Raw genomic sequence first — 22,014 nt, forward strand, 5'->3', positions numbered from 1 at the left:
TCAGACCTTCAAATAAGCAGGATGAGTTTTGGTAATGGAAGGTTTGAAAAATTAACTGGCTCGTTAATTAAAATGGGTTACCAGATTAAAATGAAAAGTAATTTAAGTTACTTTTTATAGTCATTTTTGTAAAACAGTTCGAAAAATCTTAAGAGTTTAAATCCACGGTGGGATGATTTTTAATTGAATTTAGAACTTTTCATGTACTATTAAAACATTTTATGTATGAAAGTAGGCATCATAAGCTTTATACACGTGTATGACTTTTGACAACGGAAAACAGGTTCTTCCTATGGAGAAATCGGTTCACCCTTTTTACACAGTAACTTGAGAACTCTCCCTTCTAAGCATTCCTGATCTTCTTTCGCTCTCAGTCAAAAATGTTATCTCATTAATATTTATAGTCTGTTTTCCGATGTCTGAAAAGGACTTAGCTGGTCTGTGGATGCAAATTAGAGAAAGATTAGCACGTCTGATATCACTGCAACTGGTTACTCGATCTATAGTCCTCTGCAACCAACGAAGATTCGATTTCATGTCTTCATTCACCTCAAGCAGTCACGGAAAACATATTTAAATTAAAATTTACAGAAAAAAAAAACGCAAATACTGTTTAATAAAGATATTTCACTTGTTTCTTCTCTTTTGAAATAGATTTCTACGTCTATCACTTGAAGACAATCGATAATAAGGATTATTGTTTAGAAATGAAAACCGGAGAACCCAGCTTCTCCATTATATACCCGGAGACCTCCGAAGAATCCATTCTCCAGTTTTTGGCTCTATTGAGACTCCTAAATTAAATAATGAACTAGTTAGAAATCGTAAGTGCATTGTGTTACAAGTCATTGAAGCCAGGGGGTATATTTGACTCCTGGTATCATAGTACGAACTCGAAATTCTTGAAGACGTTCACTTTCTTCGCTGACGGGATATTAATATCTTCAACACGATAGACAGTTTTTAATGGTTTTTGCATTAATAAACTGGGAATTGAAAGGGGGGGGGGGAAGGAACTTCGTGTTTCTTGGAATGTACTTCACGCAAACTGGTTCCAGACATGTGACTTGCTATCCAAGAAAACTGACAATTGCAACTGGTTCCAGTAAAATTAATTACTTTGGAATTCTCATAAGTTGCAGACGATAATTCACTCACGCTTGCGCAGTGAGTAACATGGCTCTTGATGACCCTGCAGCTTCATTAATATCCATTTTTGTGATGGTATATTAACAATTAAGGCTTATTTATTATTTTTGAATTAACCGGTCATTTTTCATTGTAGAAAGATAGAGGGGGGGGTGCACATCTTAAACTTGATATCTTCCTTAAGCATTCTTTGTTATTTCGTATAGTACATAATATTTACCACTTTTCTGTGTAAAATAATTTGGATTACTAAAAGCAAAGCGATAGAATTATTTTTATTTATTTAGAATATAATTATTAGTAAATACATAGAAAATATGAGTGAAACAGGGAAAAATCTTAATCGGAAAGAATTACAAGCAACTTAATTAAAATAATTATTAAAATATATGTATATATAAATGAGCAAAGAAACACTACATGGTTATAAAAATATATAAATATAAGCAGTCCACCACTTTTCTGTATCTAAAACTGCTTCAAGAAATGGTCAGATCAAGTAAATAAGATCTCTCCATTGCTTTACGAACGCTATTCCAATTCAAGTTTTTTTTTTTTTAGGTCTTCTCTTATCTGGTCATTCGAATATCTCTTTGGATTTTCTTTTCGCCTCTTCCTCTCAAGTTTCATTTCACATTCTTCTTGGTCTAAACCATTTCAAGCGAGAGTTCACAAGCATTTCTTCTGCACTTTCTACTCATTCCTTATTCTATATCCTACCTTTCTCAACACTGCTGTCCTTTAAATTTATTTTATTTTAAATAAATAAATTTTGTGAGTTCAACGTATCACATCATTGGCCTGTGGAGCAAGATAGGCTGAGATTCAGCAGATAGTAGTAGAGGAAATAAAGATAGAGTGCGTAGTAGAGTAGATAAAAAAGGCCTCAGCTGACCTGTTTTAGCTGTTGACCCCAAGGGGTGCTTTTTCACTTTTAAAAAGGAAAAATCCTGAAAAGGAAAGGAAAAAAAAGAGAGACTAAGCAAATTTAACAAGTGTAAATATATCTAAAGACTATGTGGAAGACAATTCTATAGAGGAATGAGTTTGCCGAGCAAACCCAGAACAGTATAACCAAGAAAAAAAAAAAGGAGATGACCTGGCCCGGAAGACCCCGCCCTGAAAAGGGCTTGGGACCACCTCGATATTGGCCTTCGCAGTCCGGGTTTGTTCAGGTCAACCCCAACCTGGGGACAAAAAAACTTTCAACTGCGAAAGGACTAGACATACCTGTGGGTTAAACGCTGATCAGGAAGGAAGATCGAGATAGCGTCAACACCTACAACTTGAAAGTGTTATAGGTGCAGACACAACCGGAAACCCCCCCCCCGTATGATCTGGCAGATGGTTGGTGGGTCGCACCATCTCCTCAGGAACTGCTCTTCTCCCTGTAAGTACCTTTCCTGCTCCAGGAAGCGGCAGAGGTAGGCTGAGAGACAGTTCTTAACGCGGAGATAGATGCGATCCTCCTCGTTATGAAGGTGTTTTTTCCTGATTTTCAAAAATGTGATGTTTAATCACATTTATTAGGAAAATCAGGTGTTTCTTGTTTTTGGTTACTGGGGGAGGAAACTGTAGCAAGACTACTTCGGCGAATATGAGCGCTGGGATCGCAAGCACCTCAGCCAGTCTGTGCCAAACACGCTGTACTGGCAGGCAGTGAAAGAAGAAATGCCCTATGGTTTCTACCGCGCCGCAGACGTCGCAGAAGGGGTCGCACGGTCGTGAGCTGTAGGCTGATTTTACCAGTTTCACCGGGAGTCTTTCGTAGGCGATTCTCCAGGCTAAGTCCCGGTGAAATGGTTGTCCCCAGCTGTTTTTTATGTTGGTGAACAGCACCTCTTCGTTTGTGCCCAGATCGGGCTTTTCCCAGTCAAAGTTGTCAAAAATTTTCCAGTACAGCTTGATTGGGCTGAGCTGAAGCACTCGAACTCCATCCGTTGCCATTTTTTTGAAAAGTTTACATATTGTGTAGTACCACTGTGGCACCGTCTCCGCACATGGTCCGGCGTGGCCAGTGGTCCCGAAGTAGGGTAGGAAGAATCCTATCAAGTATTTAATCAGGTTGCCTGAAGGGTGATTTGATGCGAGTGCTTTCCGTATGGTCTGAGCAGTGTTGGTCAGGTGGCAGTATTTGAGGATTGGCAGGGAGAATCCCCCTTGTGTGGGGGGGAAGATGGAGAAAGGCCCTGCGCACCTCGTGTTTCCTGTTAAATGCGCTACTCTTCATTGGTTTAAAACAATATTAATACAGTTCCTCAATTCATGCATGCCATTATTTCATTAAATGCTATTATTAATAATAATTAATGTAAACAGTTATTTCTAGAATATCAAGCAAAAAAACCTAATTTTTATTAAATATTTAAAGAAAAAGTGAAATATTATATATCCATTGATATTTTGTAGTTAAATTTAAAATTTCTTAATTAATATTTATATTTCTTTAATTGATTATGAATCTACCGAAAATTTTCCAATTTATCATTCTGATATAAGATTGCTATGGTATTACATCCTCTCCCTGTGTCCAAAAAGAAACCGAACTTTTGATAGAAAATAAAACAGAGGCCAATTATAATTATTCGAATCATTTATTTCAATCAATATACTCTCCTTCAGCTTCGATGCAGCGTTTGGCACGGTCAATTAATCCGTTAAATGAGTTTTTTTTTATGTCGGTTTTTGGGATACAGTTGAGGGTCGAGGTTACTGCCGTTTGAACGTTTTTCAATGGTGTCGTATGTCGTATGGCTTTCCTTTCATCGACAAATGAAGTCGGAGGAAGAGAAAGAATTCACAGGGTGCTAAATCAGGTGAATACGGCGAGTGATCCAAATCACAAACTTAGTTTTTGCTCAAAAACTTTCGCTATCGATCGCTTCAAAACTTCGAGATCAAATTCACCATTGACAGTTTGACCTGGCGAAACGAATTCTTTGTGGATAATGCCTTTGGAATTGTAGAAAGAAATCAGCATTGTCTTCACTTTTGATCTCTCCAAGCCACTTTTTTTTCGGATGCTCCTCTTCTGGTGGTCTCTACTCAGCACTCTGGCGCTTTGTTTCGGGCTCATACTTAAAATACCACGTTTTCACCGGTAACGATCATTTCAAAAAAGTTTGAGTCCTTACGAACGGCTTTAATGAGGTCCTTGCAGTGTGTGTTTAATTCGATATTTTTTTTTGGTCGTCGGTCAACTTCTGGGGAACAAATCGCGAATTCAATTTACGAAGGCCCAAACGTTCGGTGAAAATGTTGTGCACAGTTGATTTTGGAATCCCCAATTCGTCTTCAATCAATCTCACGGACGATTTCGGGTTTTCTTTGATGAAATCACGCACTTTTTTGGACGTTAACTTCGCTCACTAGAGTTTTTGGACGGCCTGGCTTTTCGTCGTCCTCAAGCGTCTCCCGACCACTTTGAAATCGCTTAAACCACTCGTAAACTTGAGTACGGGATAAGCATTCATCGCCGTATGCTTTTTGAAGCATCTGATACGTTTTGATAAAACTTTTACCAAGTTTAACACAAAAGTCAATCGCAGCTCTCTGTTTGAAACTCATTTTCCTTTCGTTTGTCAAAACACACTGTCACTCTTGACACTATAACTCGTCTCCTAATGAAACAAGTGTCATAAACAGTTGACACAATACTAATGAAGGTTGGCGCTGTCGACATCAAAAAGATATAATAGGTGGCGCCACTAGTTTCTTCTATTTTCGAAAAGTTCGGTTTCTTTTTGGACAGAAGATGTAAAAGATGATTTTTGTTCTTTAGCTTGCTGCCTGTTCTCGAATGAAAACCAACAGCAATCAGGCCTGTGAAACCTAATTTAAGCATTAATAAAATATGAACGTGCAGTTCCTGGGCCGAGCTTGTGTCTTTTAAGTAGTACAAACCAAGGTAATTCCAATGCCGACGGTTATATTCTCATATAAGCAATCAGGTAAATTTTCGAAACTTTTTTATGTTTCTTTTTATATTTGACTATAAAATATGGATGGATCCATAATATTATCCAATTAACTAAACTTAATTGGATAATATTATTGTTAATTATTCATTTTAATATACGATAGGAATACCAAACAAATCATGGTTCATTTATTTTCGAAGTCTTAAAAAAACTATCAAACCAAGCAAACTGCACACGAGTTATTTCTTTTAAATCATTTTCTTAAACGCTAATATAAACGAAATTTAGCTGACTTTGCCCGTGTTAGCGTAGCAAATGTTAAGCTATAAAAATTCACATTTCAAATAATCACGTGAAGCAGAGACTTTCCTAACAATGTAGATTTCAGCACGCTCCACGGGATAAAATCACATGATACCTTCTGGCGCAATTGTTGCTATAATGGTGTTGTTTTCCAACTATAGCTCAGTTGATTAACTGTTGGTTTAAACAAAATTATGCGGGATTTCATTATAAAAGGAAAACACATATTTCTAGTTTTAGTATTAAAAGGCTTTTTTTTTTTTTTTTTTGTAAATTCTTAGCGAATATAACTAACTCATTAAGACAGGCGTTGACTTAATGTTTTCACCGCCCTACAGCATTTAATCTAGAACAAAGATTGCACTTGTTAACGTTCTGTAATATGTTTATGTCTGTGTAGTGTCTCCAAACACTATTAAGAGCTGTCTCGTGACAATGACGTCATATTTACAGAACTACATTCCTAGCTTTATGATATCTTAGTAGACTGCAATACATAACAAAAAAACCTTGTATCTTAAGCATTCTTAGCATTTTCCGACTACGTAAACAAGATGAGGAAAACATAAACACCTTAATAAACCAAACCTGTACTTAAAATACATAAAATACACTCTTACAGTAAGTGCTCAAGGGTTGATGACTTCAATGAGATTGAAAGGAAAGAAACATTTTTAAAAAAAAAAATGAAAACCATAAAGGGGACATTCATAAAAGTTGAAAAAAAAATAGAAAGAAAGTAAAAAGGAATCCTGGTGATAAACAGAGATATAAATAACTGCCGGTAGTTGCAACAGACGAACATGTTAGAGTTTAATGCTGTTAATTTATATGTGTGTGTGTGTGTGAATTAATATAATTGTATTCGTTTGTTTTTTATAACGTTTGTAGTTTAATTTTAAAATGTTATTTTATGAGTTTAGATTTCTCTAATAATGCATTTAGTTTTAAATTATTTAATTCAATCGTTTCGTCACAAAAACGAAAAAAAAAAAAAAAAACATTATGACCTATTCTATGTTGTTGTGTCGAAAGTTTTAAATCTTACCTTAATAGAAAATCTCATCATTTAACAGAGTAATTTTTTTTCAGCTATTTTTTTTTTGTTGTTGTTGTTGAGAATTAATTTAAAATCCGTTTACTTAGTGTTGGTTGGCTGAAGGTAAGTAAGAAAAAAATCAATAATCAATATTGATAACTTCCAAGTAGTTATTACATTCTTTAGTGATTGTTGACAGAAATCGTCTGCTTCAAACATGACCAAGTATTGTTGATTGGTGAAATCAACAGAACTTATTCTAACAATTGGAAATCACTTAAAACTTCATGAAATTAACACCACCTTCAACAATGCTATCCTAACAACTAAAAGTAATTAAAACTTTTATGAAATCAACCAAACTTTCAACAAAAGTATTCTAATAACTGAAAGTAATCAAAAACTTTAGTTTGGTTGTAAGGGTATTTTCAATTTCGAAGAATGAAAAAAATAATAATAATAACATTTTGTTTCGTTAAATTGTCGAAAAGGGCAAACAAAATTTATCGACGTATGAAATTGGTAGTCCAATTGCCTTTATGAAAGAAATATATTTTGAGAATAAACTACACTTGTAATGCCTAATAAAAACTGAAATATGCTTAAAACAACAACATTAAGAAAACCAACAGGGAGGGAAAAGAAGACAAAAGTTTAGAATACGAAATACGGACAGGTTGGCATTCGAATTTATACTGTTATCTTGCAGAAACGAAGCCGTTGACACTGACAGCTCATTTCTTTCAGTTGTGTGTTGCAAGTGACAGTAAAAAATACAGAAAAACGAAACAGCAGACGAAGAAAATAATCTCTCTCAACAACGAATCATTGTTGTGAAAAATAAAAACAGCGAGAACGTTTGGGTTGTTCGTCTGCCTGCGCAGTTATTCGTTTTATACCAAAACACCGCAAGAATTTATGAGAAACGAGCCCATTTGTTGTAACTACCACAATATTTATATTATAACATCTGCGTTGAGTGAAAATATACACAAATATCTTTTATAGTTTGTGTAATAAAACATTAACATGCCTTAGATAAAATGAAAACGCTACAGAACGCTTGAACTTGGCATAGTAATCGTTGGGCTGTGGTCCAATACCGAAATCGCTTTGTCGCATTATTTGGCTGGAGTTATAAACTATGTGTTAACCTCTGATAACACAAAGGTGACTTACCAATAAAAACATGTAAAAACTGTGTTGCTTGGTCTAAAGGAGTTTGCCAAACTGCAGTAGTCTTGCGTAACTGCAGATTCTGGAAGTGATGTCTTAATGCGTGATTCTTTCTCTCGCAAAGAGAGAGAGAGAGAGAGAGGAATGACTACTAGTAGTTTAGACTAATCATAGTATTACTAATTAGGTACTGAACACAATTTAGGTGTTTGCACATGCGCACGTCACTGAAAGGAAGCAGATCAATTCGTTTACCATAGCAACCAACTTCATCTTTTTTTTTCTTGTATAATATTTGACTATATGATTTAAAATGCATTTCTTCGGTGTTGTTGATTTGTTTAGTGGTATTCATCGTACTGCCCGTTCAAAAATTCATATAACCGAATTATTTTAATATTGTTACATTCCACTATTATCCAAAATATCCCCGACAAAATTATGCCATCTAAGATTAGCCTTTTTGCCGATGTTTTGAAACAGAAATGGTAATTCCAAGAATGGATTTAAAAAAAAAAAGGCATTTAATGAAGCTAATTATGTTATTAAACATCTCATTAGGATGAATTAAAGATTCACACACGCTGAAAATTGGGCGGAGATCAGTGCAAAACTGACGTCAAATCTTTTAATCACCAGGGGGGGCCCCCTTTTGGAAGAAAATAGTTAAAGGAAAGAGGAAAATGGTTATTATAGTCGTTTCATTTGATTAATCGAGATCGCTACGTAAAGAAAGTGGTTATGTAACTCCTCCTTTCTCTAGGCTGATGGATTAAATTTAAAATAAAAATAAAATGAAAAAATACGAAGCTCTGCGCTGTTAATCTGAACAAAATCGGCAGTAAAATGACTCTTACGGGCGGTAAAAAGGATTTTAAAGAAAGCGTGGAATTAATGATCGAGGAACGAGAGTATACAACGGAAGCTGCTTAAATTTTAGACTCGGTAATGCGACATTAACCAAGAATTCTTTAGATAAACAAGATTTAACGAAGCAGGGAAAAGGTAAGGAGGGGTGTGAAGGGAGGCAGAAATTGCACTCGCCTTTCAACAAAATATGAACAAGTGTTAATGTCTCGGAATGTTCGGGAGTATTTCCAAGAAGAGTTTTTGAGCTTCGGTTTAACTTAACGTTTTCTGTTCTGCACGGACATGAAGGAAGTTGCCAGTTAATTAATGCTACGCTTTAATTGCCTCTCCACACACAGTGCCAATCGGGGTAATTAGATGGTCTCTGAATTACACATTTAAATGCACCGGAGGTATTCACTGTGGTTACTCCAATAAGGTGACGTCACAAGGACCTAAATGCCTCGAGGATTCGCTCCTAACTAGACGTCGCAAATAGATAAGCGTGTGTGTGGGGGGGGGGGGGTGTTTCTTACGTTGATAAAATAGTAAAAAGAAACAGAGAGACAGAAATGGATAAACAGACCGAGAGAGAGAGAGGGGGTAAGGAAAATTTGGGTTTTCCCCAGAGGAATAGTCTGCCAAAAAAATAAATAAATAAATAAGCAGAATAAGGAAGAAAAAACTGAGACATGATTAAAGCAAATATATGTCAAATTAGTAGCTCGTCTGAGATGAGAACTTGTTGCCATGGAGATCTGAAGTACAGTCTGCAAAGAGAAATCCACACTTTATTTCAATAGGGTTACTTGTTTAAATTCTTCAAAACAAATAAGGCCATGAGGCGTTGCATTTATGTGTATTAATGTTTTCTTTTCTCTTGACTGGTTTCTAGGTTGGGGGGGGGGCGTTTTCCACCTCCATATGAGGTAGTCGAAATAAGAAAAGTCGTTATAAATGCTTCCCTTATACTGAAAATGCAGAAAAATAAGAAATGATGAAGTATTCATTTTAGATGAAGATCAGGAATAATTACTTACTATCAACAATGAAATGATTGAACTGTTGAGGCTACTAAATGAGACAACAAAAGCCTATCCACTATAATGTTACATTCCCATTCCTGAAGATGAATTCTAATGGATAAATGAAGTGGATGTCAAACTGTAACTTAATATGTACCTTTAATTACCACTTTGTTATCCTTTACACCCGTATGCTGAACCGATGAAAAATGTTCTCAATAAATTTTTGAGCCAATTGCAAAGCCAAGGAATTATGAAATTTAATTATTCATGATGTTAATTAATAGTTTTCATTTCGGTTAGATGGCGCTACTATCGCTCTGTTGCGCAAACGATTTTTCTAAGGTCTGCGAGAAGATGAAATATTGCGGTATACAGATAAAACCTTATGTTATGAATGTAACGATGTGGACATCCGGGCATTTCTGGTGACAAATGGAACAGCGTGGACAAATGTCATCTAAGAACTGTCCTCCAAGCTAGACAAATTAGGAAAGTTTGGAAACGAATTTAAAAGACCTTCTATAAGAAATGATAACAATATATTTATGGGGATGTTGGGGGAGCTTAGCTGCGTTTCTTTTAAGACAGTTCACATGCCAGTCAAATCGAAAAGGGATTAATGCTACAGAATACCAGCATCCTCTTAGGGGATCGTTTTAAACAAAGGAGATGATAGAAAGGTACGGAGAATCTCCACAATACATCGACAGAGATAAATGAGATGGATGCTCTAGGAGGGACCGGACGGGGATTTAAGAAGACAGCAAGCTAAGGAAATAAATGTATGTATCCATCACATGAAAGAGAGCTGGGGACGGTGAAAGAAAGAAAGGGAAATATATACGGGTAAGCACAAAGAAAAATAGAGGAAGACGAATGCATGTTTGCATACAGTGGAATGGAGAAGGACGGCAAGAAATAAATTGATATATTTCTCAATATATTTCGTCGTATTCTGCACAGAAATACCAGCGCTAGCGATTAGAAAACCGTCCGTTGGTCTCCTTTATTTTATAAATAGTAAAACTTCTAATATATTTAATACATAAAATTATTAGGGATAAAAGGCATTGTTGTTAGACTCATTCATTGTTGAAATAGACATTGTTGAGAACAAAGTCATAAAGAATAGCATTGGTTGTTGGCACTTTAACAATGGATTGACTATAATAGAGATATTGACAATTGAAAATCGAATACATGCACTTCTCTGTTGGTAACGTTTTAAAATATATAGTATCCGTTTTTGTATAGACTGTATTGTAGAAAGGGTTGAGGGTTCTGCTTTTATGTGACAGAAATGTTCGGTGCACTAGCGAGATACAACAAGAATAAATCTTTGAAGTTCTCTGATTACAAATTTTTTTGAAATATGATATAAATAATGTTTTTTATTGACAATTATATCCTTAAGAGGCCAATGACATTGTTTTAAATGAATGCGAGGATTCGTCGCTGGGCGTGCATAAACTTCGTTCGAGCTTTAATTAATTTACATTCTCATGTTAAGGAATTTAATGAAAGAAAGAGAGAGAGAGAGAGAGAGAGAGAGAGAGAGGATAAAAAACATCTTTCAGGCAAGGGGAAAGAACGAAAGACATACAGAGGGGAAGAGAAAAAGAAAGAAAGAATTGAAAGAAGAAGAAATGGAGAAATTGGGAAAGGCTAAATGAAGTACAGGAGAGAGGGAGAGGGAGAGAGAGAGAGAGAGAGAGAGTATAAAAATAACGAAGAACATAATTAAGAAATTAAGAAACGAACTATTCTAATAATGGAATTTCTATTTCCTAGGTGGCTCCACTGCACAGCGGAATACAAATAGTCATTAAGAAGAATGAATAAAAGTTTTTATTCTGCACAAGTCTAATTGAAGGAATGAGAAGTCGCTAATCGTCTTTATATCTGTATGCGTTGTTGGGCAGCAGCAGAATCATTTGTCAAGATAAATTCCCGAAACGAACTCCTCAACTTCGAAGTTGGCACACACACACACACACACACACACACACACACACACACACACACACACACACACACACACACACTCGACAATGTTACCGTTGTAATCCCGAAAACCATCGGAGGTGAACAGTGAGCCACTCTAACCAATATCTCCCCGAGGACACCAGACCAACCGGAAAGCCACCGGAAACCTGAAAATAACGAGCAGAAAGAACATGTCACAGGATACTATTTCCGTTACCTCATCAATCATGACACTTCCGATTTGTGCTGCCACTTCGTACGAGTTATTGATCAGCAGCAACACATAATAGCTGGAGAACTATTCAACTGTGCATATACGCTTACACACACACACACACACACACACACACACACACACACACACACACACACACACACACACAAACACACACACACACACACACACACACACACACACACACACACACACACACACACACACACACACACAATTCTGTCTTCTGTTCTCGTAGACCACGTCTTATCTGAATACAGTACATAATGATAAAAGATGAAATCTTTCATTTCATATAACGTTCTAAAAATAAAAAAATAGTTTCGCCCTCTTGGTAGATATATATACACATCTTTTACATACGTTTACAAATAATCTTTTAAAAAAAAAAAAAAAAATGAAACATGTTTTTCGATTGCATCATCTTCCACCTAAATGATGCAATAACAAGCAGAATTACATCATCAAGCCTAAAATACAAAGAGATCAAAATTGAAACCAATTCAAAATTCATATCAAATGGAGTTCCATTTTGCTTTTCTATCGTCATCAATATCGTCTTGTTAGACATTAAATAAAGAAGGGAAAAAAAAAAATTTTCCAGTTGGATGGCGACAGACTGTGCGGAAAGCTACAGGATGTCACGTTTCACAACTTTCTTATCCAGTTAGATATTAAATTCTTATTTCTCGAGATGATTGGTAAACGATGTAGGGATGTTGGCACATGTCGCCGAGAGTAATATCGGCAAAGCTAGAAGCACTTCTTTTTTTTTTTTTTTTTTCTTGTGATCTTCTTAAGAATCGTTGCTTCTATCAGAAGTGTAAATTTGTGTCTCAGCATCGAGGCGCAGGTTGAATAGACGGAACCACGGACGATATTAAAGTCCACTTGCTATATGTGAAGTGTTATTATATCGTCGGCCGAGACGATCAGCTCATCTTGAAGATCTGGCTTAAAGAAATAATTATTGGAGATTCTAAACGGCTGTTGGACTGGGTTGTATTGAATTGGTTTCTTTATTCAATATTAAATTAAATCCTTAATACTTTAAAATATAAAAAATTAGAACAAGCGGTTATTAAGAAACTGAAGATTTTAATCAACGGACTATCTAATGCGAGTGCAATATAAGCAGACAAGAGATTTCATTCATTCTCAATGACTGTCGATGTTACGTGGATGAGTTAATGGAATATTAGAATCGCTATGGAATGCAGAACGGGCATTGACCTGGAGAATGTTTGAGTCGAACTTCTGAGAGCTGATAAGCATGAAGTTTATCACAGATGACGGATTTAATCAGGAAAAAGAAAAAAAGAGAGAAAAAAGAAACAAAAAAAAAATAAATGAATGAAACTGAGGTATATGAAACCGAACAGAAAAGATAGGTACTGTGCGACCACAGATGCGATTATTCCCTCGACACTTCTGCGCATGGCAGAAGAAGGCGAATCCATTCCGATAATCCCTTCCGAGTAATCAATGCCTTTTGTGCGATGGGTGTTTATTATTATACGTCGGAAAATTAGCTTTTCTTTGATGATAATGTTAGTTTTTAAAGTGGTAACTATTTTGCTTGTACAACAGTTGAAAAAATTTACATATAAAGCACGTGATTTCGCGTGTTGGTGACCAATTCGTACATCGCCTTATTTCTTTCTCCTCTTCAACATGTATTGACTCTTCTTGGCACTGATAAGTGCCAGCCAGGGTTCTCGTATCTGTGGTTGGGACAGTACAAGGAATAAAAACAACCAAAGTGAAGTAAAATGCTTTCATGTTAGGCCTCCTCGTTTAACATGCTTCTGTTTATTATTCCCAAATTTTCTTCCTGTTGATCACAATTCGTATATTCTAACCGTAATTCAGATCCTACTTACGCAATACACAGTCCAGTTCTCTATCCCTTATTCCTTAAACTACTCGTAATCAATACTCTCGATTCACGCCACCTGCACTGGGTTTATTACATCCCCAATTGTCTTCGCTACACTTCGCCACATGTTCTACGGACAATTTTTTATTTGTCAGGATAAAACACTCGAGTTACCCAGAAGAAGAAGAAGAAGAAGAAGAAATCCTTCCTATCCCCCTCTGTGGGGTAGGGAGGATTATGAAACTGATCAACTTGATTTCGACTGAAACAAACAAACAAAAAACTTTATTCCAAAGAAGAAATATTCCTCACTCCAGCGACAAGAATCCCAAAAAAGAAACGGGGAGAGCGAGCGAGAGAGAGAGAGAGAGAGAGAGAGAGAGAGAGAGATGGAGAATAAAATACTGAAACGTATAAAAGTTAAACAACAAAACCATTAAAAAAAATAAGAAGAGGAAGAAAAAACGAAAGATGGAGACTACAGAGGAAGAAAGAAAAAAGAACTTAGTCTACATATCAAGGGAAGTACAGAATGAAATATAGAAAAGACGAAAATGTGAGAAATCACCATTGACACAGGCAAAGAGAAATAAAAGAGAGCGAGAGAGAGAGAGAGAGAGAGAGAAAGAAAGAGGGGGGGGAGGAATTAAACTGAATGAAAAAGAAAGAAACACGAAAAATTAAAAATGGAGGGAATGAAGAGAGAATGAAGGAAGAGCGAGAGAAATGGAGAAAAATTAGGGATATAACGAATGAAAAACAGAAAAGAAAAAATAAAGATAGACGTGAAACCAAGAGATTATAGACAGATAGATAAAGATGGAGAGAATAAGTGAGTGAAAGAGGAGTAGAGAGATAGAATAAAAATGTGAGAAGAATTAAGAAGAAATTAGGAAGGAGTAAGTGATACACAGAGATAAACTGGAGAGAGAGAGAGAGAGAGAGAGAGAGAATTAAAGTAAACGCATTTTATGTTTTCACATTCAATTATGTTATTCAGTGCTACCTTCCAAAATGCAATAAAATCATTTTATTACCAGTAAATTCCTCACTATCTTATACTTTATTACGCTCGTACTCATTTCCGAATATTTCTGCTATTTTTATGGCCACCTCTTAATGTTCGCCCAGTCAGTTCAACTTTATTGTAATATTCGTTAAAATATCGATCGACTGTTTACATCATCCATTCCTGTATTCGATAACACGTCATTTCCGGTAATGTTCCATATCTCGCAACCATGCATTAAAATAGAGGGCACTGCTGTACAAGTGCATTTTGGTCAAAATTTTAACAGAAAAGAAAAGAAAATCGTTTTGCCATTTACCAAATGAAGAACTTAATGCTCTGACTCTCGTTACATCTGTTCGCTAAGTGCAGGCGATAAAAGAAAATGGCTACATTTGGGCGAGCTTTTCTTTCTGGATTAAATGCGCCCTCTAGTTAACATTTAGTAAAATAATTATGAAAAATACGAAAGTTGTATATTTCTTAGATTTATATAACGAATATGATTAAAACACATTTTTAATACCGAAATATTATGCCTATTTTGATCAAGCAAGTACTTTAGGAAATTGAAAGCTTTCTGCTTTTTTTTTATTTTATTTTTTTTTTATTTCCTACTGCGTGTTAAATTTTTTGGTTCTTCGTATAGATTTCTTCAGGCCGTATGGCTGTTGTTCCCCTGTGCGCTGGATTATGGAAAAAAGATGGCTCCCATCGGAAAGGTATTTATTGAATTTTTCGGTATTCTGGGATTGTAAAGTGTCCGTATTGTTTGTTGCATCACTACACGCGAGAAATATTGGAAAAAGAGAAACAAAAAATGGAAGATGATCGCCATACGTTTGAAAGGAATAAAACAAAACACACAAATGCATACGAAAAAAAAAAAAAAGTTTGGCAACAGACCAACTGTTTCTAACTTTGAGCTTTACGAATTCTAAAAAAAAAAAAAAGATTTTGCCTAATATGGGGAGATTAATCTCGTTTCTTTTGCTTGGAATTTTCAAATAGAGAGATTTAGATTTGGATAAAAAAAAAATAAAATAGATCAATGTTTCAAATATCCATGCAGGATATTTACAAGAAAAAAAAATCTTTTACAATTCCAAGTCAAAATTTTAGATGTCTAGGTACCCGAGAGACTTAAAGATACAAAAGAAGTGAGATTTACTTTAAAATTTATTTAAAACAGTTCTATTTCTGTTTGATTCTTGCAGATAAATCAAATTCAATGAATACGGTTGAAAAACTATTCTTTAAGCAACGAAAAATATCGACCGTTAAGCCAGGACTTTTCAACAAACACTGGTTTGTAGGGACTGGTTCGTGTCAATACATTTTATTGACATGACAATTTTTTAATAATATTTTTGCAAAATTATTTGAAAATATAAGCAATTCTTTTGAGAGTCACCGTAGATATGGACGATGCTCTGCGGTTGGAAAGACACATGTTCGAAGCCCTTGTAAGACGCGAAGTTCCTTCATCAGAGCTTTTCACTTGAGGGTGAGGAAGTGAGTCTCCGATGGAGGTGACAGGGTTGTTCATCCGTAAAACAAGAGAACCAGCCGAAAGAATACGCAAACAATGCAGGCAGGCAGCATTAACTGCCCAATCATAAACAGTAAGCTGATTTATATGAAGCTAAGTTAGTTGACCGTGACAGGCAAAACCTAAGACGAAAATGGAGGATAAGATGGAATATTCCTTTCTTATATATATTTTTTAAACAAAACTCGGATATCTTCGACTGAAAAACAAGTAAACACGTGTATGTGTGTTAAATATTTTTTAATTATCTTTCTTTTCGTGCTTATAGTAATTAATTAATACTTCGAATGTTGAAATAGGTAGGAGAAAGTACTGTGTTTCAGATGAACATAAATCACACACACACACACACACACACACACACACACACACACACACTTGGTGCCAATCACACTTTTAGTTGCATTCATATGCTAACAACCATTTTCTCATAACATGAATCAGGTATATTGTTCCATTTTTTCTTCAACATTAAATTCAATTTCGTCTCGGAAGGTGGTAAGTTGAGAAAGGGACTTGGCAGATTAGTGAAGTGTTTGATCAAATTATTGTGGAGTATCTGCACAATCCCAGACACGACAATGCACTCTCGAAAGCGATTTTAGTGTCTATCCCTTAAAACAGCGACAATGTTTAAAGCACTACATTATCCATGTTAGAAAATTGATTTCATACTTTTATATCTAAGCCACGAAAGATCAGTTTGGTAGCTAATATTTAATAATGAGATGATGTAATTGGAATGAATCTTTTCGATATGAACCATCCTCTGATTAATCAAATCCCGACTCATCCATCTAATCGTAAAAGGGTCCTTATTGATCTATGGACCAATCACGACGTTCCTTACACCACTTGTAGTCTGTGCATTGTTGATTGCAATGGTCTACATTTAGCTCATATCTGCAGGTTCCTTGCCATACATGACCAACGATTTATTTAGTGTCTTACTACTATCTAACTATTTGTCATATACAGCAGTACGAACTATGTGTGATGATAAAAATATACTTATTATTCTAAAATTTATGTTTCATTCTAAAAGAGGAACTATAATTCCAGTACTTATTACATCATGATGTAGGATTATATGAATTTTATTATTTTGGTGCTTATTGTAAATTTGGATTCATTTAAAATCATTAGGTACAAATAATACTGAATTTTAAAAGCGAACCATAAGTTTTAAAAGAAATCTTGGACATTTTGTACGTTTAAGAAATTAGCGTTACAGGAAGTTGCATGATGAAGCCCCCATATGCCACTGACACTGCATATATGTTATAAAAATAAAAAAAAAATATTTCTGTGGACACGTTTACAAATGTTAGTGTCGTAAATGTAAAATCGATTTCAGAATTTTTGTACAATATAACGTTTTCGAATTAAGTGAAATGAAATTCGTATATAAAGATAATAATATTTCATATAAACTTCTTTGCCATGATGTACACATTCGATTCCACTGCAATGTATTAGGATCTTATTCTTAACATGTTGAATTGGCCATTACATAACTACGTAACCAAATAAAGTTATTCAAAATCACAATTTCACTGGCTACAGCATTGCAGCTACAGCATTGCCAATTGTCTCAAAATCACAATTGACAATTGACAATTGACATTTATGTCTTTAAGGGTGAAGCAAGATGCTTTTCATATTCCCCGCTATCTGTCGTGGTTACAGTGAGGGTAAAATTTACGAGCAGTTTGCTCGCCCTGAATGGGCATGGAGATTATGCATCGTTATAGGAGGCTAATATAGTTTTTGGTCTTCTATATTTGAATATGTCCGTTGGCTCATATGCTGCAGCTTGTTGAATCAAATCATTGGGGTGTGTGGACGTCTTTAGAAAAAACTTGGAAGCTAAGGATTGTAGATAAGAGAGAATATATGGAATATTTGTGTCTCTATGGAGCTGGCTGTTTCTAACATACCACGGGGCGTTCAGAATCATTCTCAAGCACTTGTTCTGCACACGCTGAATCTTGATAATGTTAGCGTTAGAGGTGTGGCTCCAGGCTGGAGAGGCATAGGTGATTATGGGACGAATCGTCATCTGGTAAAGTTGCAATTTGATTCTGTTGCTGAGCTTGCTATTTCTATTAATTAGCGGGTAAATCTGAGCTATGGCTTTAGATGCTTTTGCACATGCAGACTTGATATGTTGGTTGAAAGATAGCTTTTTGTCGAGAATTACACCCAGGTAATTTGTTTCTGTCTGCCAGGGAATTTTAGTATTGAATAGTAACACATCTCCTGCAGGAGACATTGGCCTTTTTGAGAAAAGAACCGCTGAGCTTTTCAGGGGGTTGACTTCCAATCTCCACCTAGAGACAAAATCACAAATAGACTTATGCTGAATTTTCTACTTAATTTATTTGTTTTTGAAATTGGTGTCCTTCAAAATTTCCATATTTATACACTAATAAAATGAATTTTTATTTTAATTTTATTCATATTGAGAAATTATTTCTTATATAAAAAAATCACAAATAGACTTATGCTGAATTTTCTACTTAATTTATTTGTTTTTGAAATTGGTGTCCTTCAAAATTTCCATATTTATACACTAACAAAATGAATTTTTATTTTAATTTTATTCATATTGAGAAATTATTTCTTATATAAAACGATTTTATTGTTGTCTATCTAGAAAGTTGTTATTTTTTTATTCTGCTCAATGATAATATGAAATGTTTGACCGAACCTTTTCTTCAGATCTCAAAACACATATCAGGTCCTATATGAAGGTGAGCTCAAACAGATAAGCAGAAAGGAGACAGACAAAAAAAAATAATAAAAATAAAAAAAAAATATTTCTGTAAGATATAACTTTATATTCTTGATTAAATTAATTTTAATTATTTAGAAATTTTATAGTTTTATAACCTTAAATTAATTTTATTAGCGTATTCATTTTTATAAAATATTTTAAATATTTTAAAGTTATTTCAATTATTCACAAAGTAATAATAAATTTAATTTTTATATCTATATTATTTGAATTAAATATTGTATTATTAAAATAAATGTTGCCTAATCGCGCTTCGACTAGTTTTCTCAAAGAAAGATATTTATTAAAGAATATCGTATTTGAAATATTTTAAATACTTGATATAGGAAATACGATTAATGTGATAACCACTAATGGCCTAATATACACCCAAAAAAACTTTAGTTTGTTTTATTCTGCAAATGAATCTTCCTCTGAGTGTAGGATATCATATAAGATTACTGATCATCTTCTCGTGGTGGGGATGGAGGGGTAGGAGAAGAACATTCCGGGCATATACTGTTCATTTAAAGAGATCATTAAATTTTGCTCATTATTTTATCTTCGAATGATTGAAATATTAAAAGACGATATAAGATTAAAATACATCAAGAGGCTTTTAAAAAGTAAGCCATTGATTACACAGATACAATTAATCTAAAAAAAAAAAAAAAGAAGAAATTCTGACTTGAAAGGGTCAGGTGATGTATGGAGGTTATTAATAAACTTACCCAGTTAACCTTCCGAAAAGGCCATCATTCAGGTGCTCACAACATGATGACTCATCGCTTCGACTATCCCTATTTCACATAGGTGAAAAGATGTCTTCTCAAGCAGAGCCTGGGAAATAAACGCGCATGCTCTCTACTTTTGTTTGACGCGTTTCTATGGGAACCAGCTAGTGTGTGTACATAGCTAGCAACACGACATTTTACTCCAACAATAATCAGACTTCTATTACATATGCATTGTTGCGTAAACCACTGCTTAAAATTAGAATATTTCACTTCAATAAATGATCTTTTACACCCGTAGTCTATCTGAAATCCTTTCCCCCCCCCTTTAAATCGTTATTTAGATATATTTTCCTCTTGAACAATTTATTCAATCAAGCATCTGTCTATCGCAGAACTCCAGTCTACGATCGTTGTAGCTGCGTGTCTTTTTAAGCAAGCAGCAGCAGCAGCAGACGTTTTCTGGGATGCCGCCTGTATTTTCCTGGAGCAGTCACGCGCTGGGAGTTGTTCTACGGAAAACCATCATCGGCAGAGCGAGCAAGCTAGCGAGAGAGAGAGAGAGGATGATGCACACAGTTTTTATTGAGCACAGTATTCTTTTATTTATAGCGTTTTTTTTTGTTTTTTTTTTCATTTTCAACGATCCTCCTTTCTTTGTCACATCAGTCATCACATGGCAGGAGGGAGGACCTCATCACGTAGCATACAAACAACTGAGAGATAAGACAAGTAACGACAACCAGGAAGAAGAAATAAGAAAAACATAAACTTACCCTTTCATTGAAAATAACTATTTAAAAAAAGATGCATATTTGAAGTAATTATTAAATGCATGACAGGCAGATTTAATACAAAAAAGAGAATTCTATTGTTGAAATGGATAACACTTGAAAAGAAACTGACATTGTTTGAATTGGCGTGAGCTGCAATCAGCATTAAGTGCAATTCATTATTTTATGACGTAATTTAATTGTTGACTGAGTGAGTATAAAAATGTCAACAAATAATACAGTATTATGTACATTTCCTATTAAATAAATCTTTTTTAAGTAATCGAATTTGTTTTATTTGTTAGTTATTTTTAGATTCGTTTCTTTTAATTGTTATTTTCATTTTTAGTTCTGACAACTGTTTAATCTTTCTTTTTTAGTTATCGTAACTGTTTAATCTTTCTTTTTTAGTTATGGTAACTGTTTTTATTTTCCTTTTTTTGTTTTAATTTTATTCAATAGATATTACTCTTAACTTTATTTTAAACAATGATTAATTTGTCGTTATATGCCCTTTGATGTCAACCAGGAATCATGAAACTACGACTGTTTTATTCTTTCTTTTGTGACGTATCGTTATACTTCGTAGAAAATCTTAAAATACATCCAACTTTCATGTTTTTCTCATTTTTTTTTAATGGGCGACTTTCGTTTGATAGCTGAATACAATAACAACACCTTCCTTTCTTATCATTGCCCAAAGCACCTTACTGTGTTTTTAGTGATAGGACACTTTTAAATTCACTCATACGGATCTTCTTTCAAATCAACGGGGCGCAAAATGATCATTCGAACCTCGTCTCAAAGTTAGAAAGCTTTAAGCACACGTTCTTAAGTTTACAATTATTGGCAACAGCGGTCTCTGGTGCTTCTTGAGATTCGATTTTTCTTTTGCTATTTTTTTTATTGTTTTTCTTTTGCTAGGTCATTCGCCATCGAGTCCTTATGTCTTCCTTTTTTCAATTTCATGGATTGTTTGACACAAACGACATGCTCAGGAAGTTCAGCTGGAGAATTACAGGGCGAGAAGTGCAGCACGCAGAAGGAAGGATTTAGTAGAGTGAACTGCGAGAATAAGAATACAGAAGGAAATAGAAAAGAAAAAGAAAAACGGCGAAAAATAAAAGTATAACGGGGGAAAAAATAATATTTTTATAAAAGTAGAAAACAGGGAAGAAATAAAATTTAAAAAAAATACAAAACAAAGTAAATGATACGCTGGAGGGAGAGGGAGAGAGAGAGAGAGAGAGAGAGAGAGAGAGAGAGAGAATGAATGCCATTTTCAGAAAATAATATGGAAAATATTTACTGCCATTACATTAACGAGTTGTATTTTTTGCTGCATGAAAAAACCGAATTTCCGAGAGGAAAATTCTCAACCTCCGTCTAAGACCGGTTAGTTCATGTTCAGTTAAAGGTCCCTGTAAGATTTCTTACCACTTCAATAATGTTAAATAAACCCGAGTCTTTCCAACTGAAAATAAAATGTCATGACTTCCTTGAATCCCCTCCGTATGTACGGACATCACGTGATCTCGACGGACTGTTTTTCATGCGTGACATCACCACTGTATTATCATAATAGTTTTATGCTTTCAGTAGC

General features: G+C 34.8%; 1 protein-coding gene across 2 annotated transcripts in view; it reads right to left on the reverse strand.

Annotated features, from left to right (window-relative positions):
* The window catches only part of LOC150107657 (uncharacterized), a 62,956-nt gene extending 42,831 nt beyond the window's left edge, over positions 1-20,125 (reverse strand). For both annotated transcript variants that reach the window (XM_090391991.1, XM_090391989.1), the window contains exon 1: positions 19,636-20,125. The gene's annotated coding sequence lies outside the window, so the exon portion shown is untranslated. The remainder of the gene's footprint in view (positions 1-19,635) is intronic.
* Between the last annotated feature and the right edge of the window lie 1,889 nt (positions 20,126-22,014).

Source organism: Typopeltis vanoorti, chromosome 4, assembly GCF_054136105.1.
Source record: "Typopeltis vanoorti isolate ZY-2024b chromosome 4, IOZ_Tvanoo_1.0, whole genome shotgun sequence".
NCBI classification, from domain to species: domain Eukaryota; kingdom Metazoa; phylum Arthropoda; class Arachnida; order Uropygi; family Thelyphonidae; genus Typopeltis; species Typopeltis vanoorti.